The 13,829-nt window shown below is 46.2% G+C and overlaps 1 long non-coding RNA gene across 2 annotated transcripts; it reads right to left on the bottom strand.

The window, feature by feature from the left end:
• Positions 1-198: 198 nt before the first annotated feature.
• On the bottom strand, positions 199-13,207 carry LOC120860344. 2 transcript variants are annotated; one of them, XR_005720305.1, is made up of 4 exons: positions 12,917-13,207; positions 9,230-9,383; positions 3,105-3,250; positions 199-279 (listed from the first exon to the last, which is right to left on the bottom strand). It is a non-coding gene; the product is annotated as an uncharacterized LOC120860344 (long non-coding RNA). The 2 variants fall into 2 exon arrangements; XR_005720304.1 differs by lacking the exon at positions 9,230-9,383 and having other exon boundaries at positions 12,917-13,194.
• Between the last annotated feature and the right edge of the window lie 622 nt (positions 13,208-13,829).

Here is a 13,829-nt window from a genome sequence, read left to right on the forward strand (position 1 = left end):
TGCCTTCAGTCTGATCACAGGCTGGGACAGAGTGGGGCAGAGGTGGTGGAAGGATGGAGACCCGAGTCACAGGATTCAAGAAGTGATGTGGGCCCTAAGATAGGAGCAGAGAAGGTGCTGAGGAGGGATAATAGCGGCTTCTGGGGTTGGGTGGAGTGAGGGTGGAAGTTCTTGCACACCCATACCCACAATTTCCTCTTCCTCCACGCTCTGCAGCACGTCATGGCTGGGTTGCCTGATTGTCACTGCAAGCTCTGTGTCCCCCAGTTCCCAGGGGGCCTGTAAAGATGGAGTGAGGAAACATTTAAACAGCCTCAGAGCCTCCCACCTCTCCCTGTCCCACCCAAACACTCAGACCTCAGCAGCCCAGCCCTAATGACCACTCCAGGCCTGAGAGCTTCCAGCCACTCCTGGACTCTCTAGAATCTCCTTAGCTGCTGTTCACACCTGGGATTCTGGGCCCAGGTAACCATCTGGGCTCCTGAGCCACAGGGGGGGGCCTGTCCCCAAATTATTCTTGGGGCTCCAGGATGACTAGCAGATTCACTCAGGCTGCCCTATCCCTCTGTTGCTCGGGGACTCTGGTGCCACCCCTGGCACCTCCCTCACCCTTTTACCCACTCCCCTCCCTGCTTCCCACTCCACACACGTTTCGGCTGGAGGCCCAGCTGCAGAGCCGTGCAGCCCTGTTGGCAGGAGATGTGCTGGCTTGAGAGCTGCCTGGAGGGGAACGTGGCAGATCACATTTCTTCAGCTCGTGCCAAATATTATTCAGACGCAGCTTTTCAGACAGACACAAATTGCTCATCCAATAAACACAGAAGGGCTAATCCCAAGACATTTATCAGAGTGGGGAAAGATGAGAGAAAAGGGAGACACACAAGAGGCCTTTGAGAGCTGACCTGGTGTGGCTGGCCTGAGGGGAGGTGGGGAGACCTGCAGGCACTCCCAGGGTTTTCTCCTTAGAGGACCCGAAAGCCAGCGCTAGGGGATCGGGGTTTGCTTTCTCTGTGACACACAAAGCCAGGGCTGGTGTGTACACGTCCCAGAACAGAGTGGAGGAAATGAACACAGACCAGGGTGACTCTGTGGGCAGTCGCCCCCACCTCTAGTTGTCAGTGGTCGTGGGGATTAGCCGTCTGCAGGGACTCTGCCACTTCTCAACCATGCACACACAGTAAGCTCTCAAGGCGTGCTGTGATTGCTGGCAAGGTTGTCAGGAGACGACACTCCTGGACTGGAATTTCTTATTTCTGGCTGACAGGTGTGAGAGCACAGCTGCTGAGAAACAGGTTGATGGACTCGGTCGACCACAATGGCAGTGGACTGGAGACACAGGGGACCTCCGTCAGTACCAGAGGGCTGGCCAAGCCTTTGAGGTCCTTTGCTCATCCCTTTCTGCTGTGCCTTCCAAAGGGCGCCTTGAGTGTTCCTCTTTAGGGATTCTGCCCAGAAATGAAAGAAAGCAGGCCCTCCTCTGACACCCCATCTTGGAACTCAGGGAGAGGAGGCCCAGGTGAAGTCTCTAGAGACAGCCTGGATCCTCCCACGGTCTATGCCATGCCACTGGGACTCTGGTGTGTGCCCAGGGAGAGATGGGCATGTGCCCATTGGAGGGAGGAGGCACTAACTAGATCAGAGTGAGGGCACAGAAATAATTGCCAGCATTTATATAGTCGGGCACTGTTCTTACTTTTCTCACAACACCATGGCACAGTAGATGTACTATTATTGATACCATTTTTCTGGTGAGGCACTGAGGGCTTAGCTAGCTTGTCTAAGCTCACCCACTTCATGAATGAGAGGCTTTAGCATCTGTGCTCTTAACTCGCCATACTGCCTACAGTGATTTTCAGAAATCAGCTTCAGAAATGCCAGTTGTGCGGGAGTACTTAAGAGAGTAGGGTTTGGAGGCTGGAGTCCCTAGACCTGGGATGGTGCCTCTGAGGCCCAATGTTAATGCAGGTTTCCACTGAGAACCTGGGGCGTCTATAATTAGGCTGATTAACCCTCGTAGTTTTCCAAGAACTGAGAGGGGTCTTGGGATGCTGATTCTCACTGTTAAAACTGGAATGGTGGTTCAGTGCTGAAGAATCCACCCGCCAAAGCAGGAGACCTGGGTTCAATCCCTGGGTCAGGAAGATCCCCTGGAGGAGAAAATGGCAACCCACTCTAGTACTCTTGCTGGGAGAATCCCATAGACAGAGGAGCCTGGGGGGTTATAATCCATGGGGTCACAAAGAGTCAGACATGACTTAGCAACAGACTTTCATGTTCATGGGCAAGTAGGGGTAAGTTGACCATCCTGCCTGTAACATAAGGGCTGGTCTTGGATTACTGTGCAACTTCAGGTCCAACCTGCAGGCCACCTTCCCCCTCACATTCCCAGGCTAGGGAATAACAGAGTGGCGTGCTGACTGGGAAGAGGGGCAGAATAACAACCAGCTGGCAGCAGCTCTTCCCAGACACTTAGGAGGTGCTGTGCTGTGCTTAGTTGCTCAGTAGTGTCCGACTCTTTGAGACCCCACAGACTATAACCCACAAGGCTCCTCTGTCCATGTGGATTCTCCAAGCAAGAATTCTGGAGTGGGTTGCGATGCCCTCCTCCAGGGGATCTTCCCAACCCAGGGATCAAACCTAGGTTTCTTGAATTGCAGGCAGCTTCTTTACCATCTGAGCCACCAGGTAAGCCCAAACTTAGGAAGTTCGGACTGTAATGACAGGCAGCAAAAAAGCAGGGACACCTCAGCCCTCAAAGCTTAGTGGGAACAGGTGTCTTCTGGCAAGGCCAGTCTTACACAATTAGGAAGACTGGGAAATTACCAGGGGAGGACTGGCAGGCAGCCCAGGTGCCTCCCAAGGAAGCCGGGGGGAGCCCCTGCCCACCTGGCCTGCCAGGAGCAAGTTTCTATTCTGGTTCTTGAAACTTCATTCCTGCCAGGAATGGCCTCTCCTCTACCCACCTACCCAGTGACCCACACTGACCTGTGTGCCTAGGCTAAGCATCCCTTACCCTTCTCCCTCTCTAATTTTGTCCCTGCTTGGTACATGACCTATTTGTCAGTCTCTTTGATTGTAAAGTCTGAACTTCACTCATGCAATACCTGGAAGATGCCAAGAGAAGGAGAATGGCACAGAATCCATGGGTAGAAATGCTGTTGGGTCTCGGGAGGGACAAGAATGGGGCAAGAAGCCTCAGGAATGTAGGCAGTACTCGCTCTTCACTTCTGGGCCCACTTCTCTTTGTGGCCTGTAAAATAGAAGACATTGCAAGAGTTCATCCAGCTGCTCAAAATAAATTTGTTTCCTGCCCAAATGAAGTCAATCCAAGACACTGAGAAAACTTCCAAGTGAGATTGCGCAATGCCTGTCAGAGGTTTTTGGAGGACGAGTGCAATAGGAAGAAGTCTGGAACACTGGTCATGTGCAAATGATTTTCCAGTTTTGAAAAAGGACGGGTGGTGGTCGGTTTCTGTTACTTCAAACAGATCTAAGGGGGAAAAGGGAGGGGGGATTTGCCAGTTCACATTACTGATGAGTCCAGGGCAGTCTGATACGGCCATGGCAGGGCATACTCCCACCTCCTTTTCAGCTTCTCGGGCAGGCTCTTTCCACATGGTAGTTTTAGGGGGTTGAATGGTGTACCCCCAAAATTCACGTCTACCCAAAACCTCAGAAAAGATCTTTTTTAAGTAAATAATTTTATTCATTCATTTATTCTTGGCTGTGCTGGGTCTTTAACAAAGAATGGCTGTGTGGGCTTTTCTCTAGTTGTGGTGAGTCAGGGCTACACTCTAGCTGCAGTGTGCAGACTTCTCATGGCGATGGATTCTCCTGTGGAGAATGAGCTTTAGGCATGTGGGCTTCAGTAACTGTGGCACATGGGCTTAGCTGTTCTAAGGCATGTGGAACCTTCCCAGATCAGGGATCGAACCTGTGTCTCCTGCATTGGCAGGCGAATTCTTTATCATTGAGCCACCCGGGAAGCCCTCAGAAAAGATCTTTTTTGGAAATAGGGTCTTTACATATGCAATTGGTGAAGGCAAGATGAGGTCATACTGGATTAAGGTTGGGCCCCTTTTTCTAGTGATTGGTGCCCTAATCAGAAGACAATACATCTGCAGAAGAGAGAGATACACACAGAGAAGGCCATATGGTAACAGAGATAGAGTGGAGGGACGCAACTAGAAGCCAAGGAAGGTCAAGGTTGCTGGAAGCCACTGAAGGTAAATGAGGCAAGGAAGGATATTCCCTAGAGCTTCTGAAAATGCTAGGGAAACATCCTGTGTTTGGACTGCTAGCTTTCAGAACTGTGAGAGAGGATATTTCTACTGTTTTCAGTTGCCAAGCATGTGGCAATTTGTCACAGGAGTCCTACAAAACTAATACAATACCCTTGACAAATCCGGGTTGGACATCCTAGAGGAAAGGAAGAGGCTTTTTCTCAACATTTACCAAAATTCTGGAGAGGAGGGGACCTTTGCTTCCTGAACAAATCACTGCGACTGGAGGAAAACAGCACTCTGTTTGGACTGATATGAATTCCACATTTACTGAGTGGACTGTGGTGAGGTTAGACTGTCCCAACCACGTGGGAAGAGTGGACATCTTTTACCAGAATGAGGAATGAATACAGGGGAGAAAAAATTAACACCTGTCCACTACAGGGAGGAAAAGCTGATTCTACAAATTATGCTCTCATCTAAGAATAGATTTTTAAAAAATAATTTTATCTATTTGACTATGCTGGGTCTTTGTTGCAGCATGGGCTTTTTCTCTAATTGTGGTGAGTGGGGGCTACTCTCCAGTTGTGGAGCTTGGGCTTCTCATTTTGGTGGTTCCCCTTGTTGCAGAGAACTGGCCCTAGGGCACAAGGGCTTCAGCAGTTGAGCTGTGGCATGTGAGGTCAGTAGCTGCAGCTCCCAGGCTTTAGGGCAGCAGGCTCAGTAGTTGTGGTGCATGGGCTTAGTTGCTCCACACATGTGGGATCTTCCTGGACCAGGGATTGAACTTGTGTCTCCTGCATTAGCAGGCAGATTCTTTACCACTGAGCCACCAGAGAAGCCTAGATGATAGTACAATTAAGAGGAAAAGTAATCTGCTAAATCACTGGAGTGAACCTACGTCACTACATTTGTTCATTCAGCATGCAAACCCCTTTCTAATTTTGGAGAAATTTTCTAACGATACCATTATAGTATTGTGCTTAGTCGCTCAATCATGTCTGACTCTTTGCAACCCCACGGACTGCAGCCCAACAGGCTCCTCCATCCATGGGATTCTCCAGGCAACAATACTGGAGTGGGTTGCCATGCCCTCCTCAAGGGGATCTTCCCAATCCAGGGATTGAACCCAGGTCTCCCACATTGCAGGCAGATTCTTTACTGTCTGAGCCACCAGGGAAGCTGTCCTGGAAGAATTTCCTTTTTACTTCCTTGCAGCCAGGGGTCAATCATGTGAATTAGGCTCAGCCATTCCCACCAGGGACTTTTAATTTTTAGGAGGTGAATTTAAGAGGTGGATGTAGTGTAGGAAGTAGTCATGACAACAGCAGCAGCAGCTGACTCATCCTGAAGTGATGATGCTCAGTGTTTACCGGCAGTAATGGCTATGGCAGAGCAGTGGTGTAATTGACTGTCTATGCAGTCAAAAACACTGATTGGGACAAAGACTGTATTTTAAAAGTTCCAAATCAACTTGTAGGGGGTGTTTCCACTGTTCCAAGGTTCTGTCTTCAGCTCTGTCTCTAACATGGACATCAAAAAGTGAAAGCTGTATTAGAAAGCATTGGTGAAAGTGTGGTATATGGGACTATGGGGGTGAGGGGTATTCCTGCTCTCTTTTGTTCCTGAGACCCCAGCTGGGATGTTGAATTCAGACCCAGGTGCTGATCTTTTATGGAGGAAAGTGACAGGCTAGAGTCTGGTTAAAGAAGAATGATCAGGACGAGGAAGGAACTCAACCACGAAGCATGAAGAACAGTAGAAATGACAGATATGAGTCAGCCTAGAGAGGAACTGCCTTTATGTTGGGAGAAGGCATATGTCTGAACTTTTAAATCTTTTTTCACTTTCTATTAAGTGAAAGAAGATTCAGTTCTCTGTGGCTCCATGGAACATAGCTGGCATCACTGCTACTAGTGAGTTTCAGCTTAACATGAGAAGGGTTTAGTAGTTGGGTCTGTGATATACACAGTGGAACAGGCTGGCTCATAATATAATGGGCTCCCTGACACTGGAGGTGTGCACACAAAACTGGATGAACTCTTAAGAGTGTATTGTGTGAGAAAATCCTATTTTGTGTGGATGAAAGAAGAGCTGGTGTCCTTCCAGTTTCTCTCCAGTTCTGAAATCTGACCAAATCCATAGGCCAAGTTGGGATGGGCAGGAAGCTGGAGGTAGGAAGATCAGGGGAAATGCAAATTGTGAGTTGTTATTTTTAAAAAAAGGAATGGAGGATTGCATTATTCTCAGTTCCTCATCACTCCCTGTATTTCTCTAGAGATAGAATACATTTTCCTGTCCTGCTAATGTTGGGTTGGCCAAGTGATTTGCTTTGGCTCACAGTGTAAGTAGAAGTGACCATTCCAAGCATGGTCTCAAAGGGGCACTGGATTTTTTTACTCACTCATCTTGTGCTTTGCCATTACCATGTGAAAATACATGCCCTTGGTAGGTAACACAGAATAGAGACTCATGGAGTAGACTCACCTAGCCAACCAACAGATATCCAGCCTTAAGCAGAGCTGCCCTAACCAACCTATGGATACGTGAGAGAGAAATACATGCTTTATTGTTGTGAAAAGTGAAAGTGAAAGCTCTTCAGTCATGTCTGACTCTTTGCAACCCCATGGAGTATACAGTCCATGGAATGCTCCAGGCCAGAATACTGGAGTGGGTAGCCGTTCCCTTCTCCAGGGGATCTTCCCAACCCAGGAATTGAACCCAGGTCTCCCACATTGCACATGGATTCTTAACCAGCTGAGCCACCTACAGCACTTAGATTTGTTGGTTATTTGCTATGTAGCATTATTATGGCATTTAGACAGATAGGATATTCCAACAGACCTTCAGATACAGCATTGAGAGTAGTTCCCAGGCTTCTACTGGCCTTTCCAGGGTATGAGAAAGTAGCACTTGAGGAAAGAACTCATTCCAACAGACTGTGGGCACGTTCTTTTCTGGGTATAGATACTGCTGGGAATGGATGGTCAAGGTCACTTCATGGGGCACAAATCCAACATTAGGGGCACTTTGTGGGTTTGGGGGAAAGAATGTGAGGAGGAAGCCAACCTCACTTCAGGTCATGGAAAGAGGCCGACCTGGGCACTCAAAACAAGTGTGGATGGGAGTACCATCCTGAGAAACAGTTTATTTATGTTATAATGACACAAATTCTTTGCCACATCTCTCATCAAGAGATGAAGTCTGCTTCGCCTTCTCTTGAATCTGGGCTGGCTCTGTGACTTGTTCTGACCAGTAGAATGTAGGGCATGTGTCACCGAATAACTTCCAATACTTGGCCTTAAGAGATCTTCCACTCCCTCCTATGTATTTGGGATACTCCTTCTTAGAGTCTAGCTGCCATGCTGTAAGGAAGCCCAAGCAGTCATGTAGAAAAGTCCCACGAAGGAAAACTGAAACTTTTGGCTAACAGTTCCAACTAAACTCCCAGATAGCAACCAGCAGCAACTTTTAGCCATGTGAATGAGGCCATATGCCAGCCAACACTGTATGAAGCAGAAAACCACCTAGTTGTTCTAAGAAATCTCAATCCCAAACTGCAAAAACAGTTTACTCAAAGTAAACTAAAACCTAGAGGCAGGATTAATTCTAGGACACTCCCAGTAATGTTTGGTTTCAAGGTCAAGGACATGACTGTATTATTCTTGACAGTAAAATCTCATAAAGATTTCAAGCAGTGCCTTATGGACTTCTTATCTAGGTGAAAGTGCTTCTAAGGATCTTAAGGATTTGTCCATCGGTACGCTGACTCACGAAACAAGGGAGAACCTTGTGTTGAGACTTAGGGATGTAGTTTTTGTTGAATGGAGTGAAACTCAGTAAGGTTCATGGGAAATACACAAAATTTTTGATTATTTTCTCCTCACCTAACAGAATTGTACCAGCATAAGTACCAGTAGCTTGGACTAAAATAGACAAAGACAGTTCAAAATGAAATGAGGGCACTGGGCACCCACTGAAGCAGCCTGAACAAATTACTCTGCTGCAAACCAAGGGAAAGGAGGAATGACTCAGAGGATGGAGCCAAGAACCCACAGGGTGAAGAACCACAGAGAATCACATTTCTGGACTCTGGAGCAGGGGGAAATTGTGACATTTGCACCATGGAATCTTAGATTTCCTAAAGACTTAAGGACTGCTATGTTTATTATCCCCTTTTAAGTGGGAGTTTCTATTATGATTTTCCTGTCCCTGTCTTCCCGTTATATGTTAGATATGAGGGGAAAAGATAACTTACAGAAAAGTTGCAAGTTTACTACAAATGCTATTTTGAACAATTTGAGAGTAAATTTTTGACACAATGCCACATTACCCTGAAATCTTAGGTGCATATTTCCAACATAAGTTATTGTTGTTGTTCAGTTGCTCTTTGCGACCCCATGGACTGCAGCACACCAGGCTTCCCTGTCCTTCATTATCTCTAACATAGCTGCTGCTGCTAAGTTGCTTCAGTCATGTCTGACTCTGTGTGACCCCATAGACAGCAGCCCACCAGGTTCCTCTGTCCCTGGGATTGTCCAGGCAAGAATACTGGAGTGGGTTGCCATTTCCTTCTCCAATACATGCATGCATGCTAAGTCGCTTCAGTCGTCTCCGACTCTGTGCAACCCTATGGATAGCAGCCCATCAGGATCCTCTGTCAACGGGATTCTCTAGGCAAGAATACTGGAGTGGGTTGCCATTTCCTTCTCCAATACATGCATGCATGCTAAGTCGCTTCAGTCGTGTCCGACTCTGTGCAACCCTATGGACAGCAGCCCATCAGGATCCTCTGTCCATGGGATTCTCTAGGCAAGAATACTGGAGTGGGTTGCCATCTCCTTCTCCATTGTTAAGGTCAGGTGTCCAGAACCCCCGCCTCTCTCCAAAACCCTGCCCCAAACTGCATTTTATTTTAGATTAGGTTGGGACTAGATGAAGCGGTAAAGACATAACTACAATCATCAAAATCAAGAAATTAATATTATGTACTACTATTAGCTTACCTTTAGTCCTAAGTCAACTTTCACTGGTTGTCTCCAAAGTATTTTTTATGGCAGAAGGAGCCACTTCAGAATCATAGTAATGCATTTGGTTTCCATTTCTCTTTAGTTTCCTTCAATGGGGAACAGTTCTGCATCTTTCCTCGATGATCATGACCTTGACAATTTTTTTAGGATTTCAGCATGGTTATTTTGTAGAATGTTTCATAATTTGGATTTCTCTAATGTTTCCCATCAAAATTACAAGTGTTTTGTAGGAGAGGTACTTTGAAGTTATGTAAATATATCATTAAAGTTTCTTTATCCTAATTAAGCTTAAAAGCTTCTGCACAGCAAAGGAAACTATAAACAAGATGAACAGACAACTCACAGAATGGGAGAAAATATTTGCAAGCGAAGCAACTGACAAGGGATTAATCTCAAAAAATATGTAAGCAGCTCATGTAACTCTGTCAGAAAAACAAACAACCCAATCAAAAAATGAGCAGAAGATCTAAATAGACTTTTCTCCAAAGAAGACATACATATGGCCAAAAAGCACATGAAAAGATGCTCAATATCACAAATTGTCAGAGAAATGCAAATCAAAACTACAATAAGGTATCACCCCATACCAGGCACAATGGCCATCATTAAAAAGTCTACAAACAGGAAATGCTGGAGAAGATATGGAGAGAGGGGAATCCTCCTATACTGCTGGTGGGGATGTTAACTTGTACAACCACTATGGAGAACAGTATGGAGGTTCCTTAAAAAACTAAAAGTAGAACAGCCATATGATCCAACAACCCCACTCCTGGGCATTTACTCTGAGAAAAACATAAGCTGAAAAGATTCATGCACCCCAATGTTCACTGCAGCACTATTTACAATAGCCAAGACCTAGAAGCAATTTAAATGTCCATCAACAGAGAAATGGATAAAGAAGATGTGGTTCATATATACACTGCAATACTACTCAGCAATAAAAAAGAACAAAATAATGCCATTTGCAACAACACGAATGGACCTAGAGATTATCATATCAAGTGAAGTAAGTCAGACAGAAAAAGACAAATATATCACTCATACATGAAATCTAATTAAAAATGATATAAATGAACTTATTCACAAAACAGAAACAGAGTTCCAGATATTGAAAACAAACTTATGGTTAACCAAAGGGAAACACTGCAGCGAGGTGGGGGTTTTAAATCAGGAGCGTGGGTTCTTTTTTACCTTCTGGCATAAGATTTTCCAGGCTCATCTTGTAATATCCCTGAAATCAACCTTTCCTCCTAGAATACCTAGTTCCTTTTATTGGAAAATGGTATTTAGAAACTAAGATTTGGGTGCTAGGTTGCTTCCCTCGTGGCTCAGATAGTAAAGAATCTGCCTGCAATGTAGGAGACCTGGGTTCGATCCCTGGGTCAGGAAGATCCCCTGGAGAAGGAAAAAGCAACCAACTCCAGTATTCTTGCCTGGGAAATCCCATGGACAGAGGAGCCTGGCAGGCTACAGTTCATGGGGTCACAAAGAGTCGGACACAACTGAGCGACTAACACTTTTGGGAAGCTTCTGCCCTCAAGACTTCTCCCAGGTATTCACTCATATTTACATATAAACACACAGCTATATTTATTTTATTATCTATGTATTGAAACTATGAATTCACAGCAATTTCCCCAATTCTAGTAAAGTATCAGAGTTCCTTTCAGTTTTCTACTTGTCTATACTTGTAACTCCCTTTTCTGGCAGTCAGAAACTTGGGTGACTCTCATTACCTATATACAGTTACTTTTAATCAGTCTCCCTGTATTTGACAATCTCCTCACCCCAATGGGACTCCAGCTCCCTGCAGTGGGCTGACCTACTTCACAGAAATCCCCCAATACTCCATGGGTGCCCTCTTTACTCTGCTTAGGCTTTGATATCCTGTGCTGGGCTGCCACTCCCCTCCCCTTACCCTTCTCCTTGTTCACTTGGGCTCTGACACACACTCGAAGAAGGCAATGGCACCCCACTCCGGTACTCTTGCCTGGAAAATCCCATGGATGGAGGAGCCTGGTAGGCTGCAGTCCATGGGGTCGCTAAGAGTCAGACATGACTGAGCGACTTCACTTTCACTTTTCACTATCATGCATTGGAGAAGGCAATGGCACCCCACTCCAGTACTCTTGCCTGGAAAATCCCATGGATGGAGGAGCCTGGTAGGCTGCAGTCCATGGGGTCGCTAAGAGTCAGACACGACTGAGCAACTTCACTTTCACTTTTCACTGTCATGCACTGGAGAAGGAAATGGCAACCCACTCCAGTGTTCTTGCCTGGAGAATCCCAGGGACGGGGGAGCCTGGTGGGCTGCCGTCTCTGGGGTCACACAGAGTTGGATACGACTGAAGCAATTTAGCAGCAGCAGCAGCAGCTGACACACTATCCATGTGGACTATCCTATGACATGTGGACTCCTACCTTGTTCATCCCTGCCTAATGGCCTTTGGACTCAATTATTCAGCAACAGGAAGAGGAAGAAGATAATTTGTTTTATAGTTCATATGTTCCTGAACCTGATTAATCATACTTAATATAGATGATACAATTCTGGACTTGAACCTGAAGTTATAATGGGATGAACCTTTGGAAAATTTGGAGTGGGGGAGGTTAATGTATTTTACATGGGGGAGGAATTGAAATAATTTGTGGTCTCTGGGCAAACTGCAGTCGATTAAAAAAGATAGCTGCCAATTCTTTACCCCTCCTCTCATCAAATGGTAGAGTCTATTTTTACTCCCCTTGAATCTGAATTGCACTGTAATTTATCTGAAATGCTCACACGGACTTCCCCGGTGGCACAGTGGATAAAAATCCACCTGCCAGTGCAGGGGACACAGGTTTGATCCCCGGCCGGAGAAGATCCCACATGCTGCAGAGCAACAAAGCCCAGTGAGCCACAACTACTGAGCCTGCACTCTTGGGCCCGAGAGCCACAAATACTGAGCCTGTGTGTCACAACTAAGGAAACTCGTGTGTTTTAGAGCGGCAGCTACTGAAGCCTGCATGCCTAGAACCTGTGCTTCACAAGAGAAGCCACCACAGTGAGAAGCCTGCACAGCTCAATAAAGAGTAGCCCCTGCTCACTGCAACAAGAGAAAGCATGCGTGAAGCAACGAAGACCCAGCTAGCCAAAAATAAATACATAACATGAGAATAAAGAAAGAAAACGCCCACAGACCCGGCGCTTAAGGCTAGGCCCTCTGGGATGTGCATCTTCTCCCGTTGTCCTTGAAATGCTCATTCCAGGAGTCACAGTCAAGTTTGTGAGAAAACCCAACTAGCCACGCGAGAGGCCCTTGTGGAGAGGCCCAGGTGAAGAACCAAGACTCCTGATCCATGACCCATTCTGACCCAACCCCCAACCAGTGCCAGCTGCCAGCCATTGTGAATGACACCATTTTGGAACTTCTAACTGTGCCACTGCCTCAGCTGACACCATGTGAAGCAGAACTGCTAGTTTACTCACAAAACTGTGAAAAAGAGATGGTTAATTTTAAGATACTAACCTTTGAGGTGGTGTGTTATACAGAAATAAATAACTGAAATAACTATCTACATTGTGGCAGGCACTATTCTATGCTCTTATCTACTAGGGTGAAAAAAAATGTAAAATGACAGGTGCAATGAGGGTACTATAAGAGGGCAGAGGAAATCACTAACCAGTTGAAGGCAATCTGCAGGGGAGAAGCAGTCAGCTGGGTGGTTCTGGGAAGATCAGCATTGGATGGGTAAACATCAAACCCAGATTCCAGCTTTTGTCCAATCAGCACTGCAGCTTCCTCCCTCTGGTATCTCTTCATGGTATTAATTTTTCATCTGACAAAGTCAAGAGTGAAAAGAACTGAAGAAGGTTATCTTGGGTCTGTTTCTGTCTCTAACTCCATTTCAGGTTTAGACAGCTGGGCAATGGTGTCCTGGGCGGCTTTTGACTTTCTGGACCTTTCTGAAGCAAGAAACTGACCAATGCTAGGTACCTTGGGATGGGGGAGCTGTTGAGGCTGTGTCAAGCCTCAGTGGACTCTGCAGGTTCCCAAGAGATGGACTGTAAGCAAGTGTTGTTCCTTTTTCTGCTTTCTGGCCACAGAGTGGGTCTTTGGGTAGGTCTGTGACCCCTAACCTCCCCTCGATTCTGTCTCTTGGTCATTTTCTGGACATATAAAACAAACACCTCCATTTTCCCCTTCTCACCTTTTTCAGAAAGGGGACTATTCTGACCCATCCTCACTCAGCAGTCAGGCATTTTTCTCTAGGCATAGACAGTTGGGGCCAGCTTTACCCTTACCAGTTCCCTGGTGAACAACTCTTGACTTCTGTGTTCGAAATATAATAGTTCCTCCCCTCTCCCGTTCCCACATTATCAAGATGATCATAAGCATTCATTAGCAGTATTTGTAAAATATGCAAAATATTTAATATACTTAGTAGTAGTTTTAGTCACCCAGTTGTGTCTGACTCTTTGCGACCGAATGCACTATAGACTGCTAGAGTCCTCTGTCCATGGGATTCTACAGGCAAGAATACTGGGGTTGGTTGTTGTTACATTCTCCAGGGGATCTTCCCAACCCACGGGTTG

Source organism: Oryx dammah, unplaced genomic scaffold (assembly GCF_014754425.2).
Source record: "Oryx dammah isolate SB20612 unplaced genomic scaffold, SCBI_Odam_1.1 HiC_scaffold_11056, whole genome shotgun sequence".
Lineage (NCBI taxonomy): Eukaryota > Metazoa > Chordata > Mammalia > Artiodactyla > Bovidae > Oryx > Oryx dammah.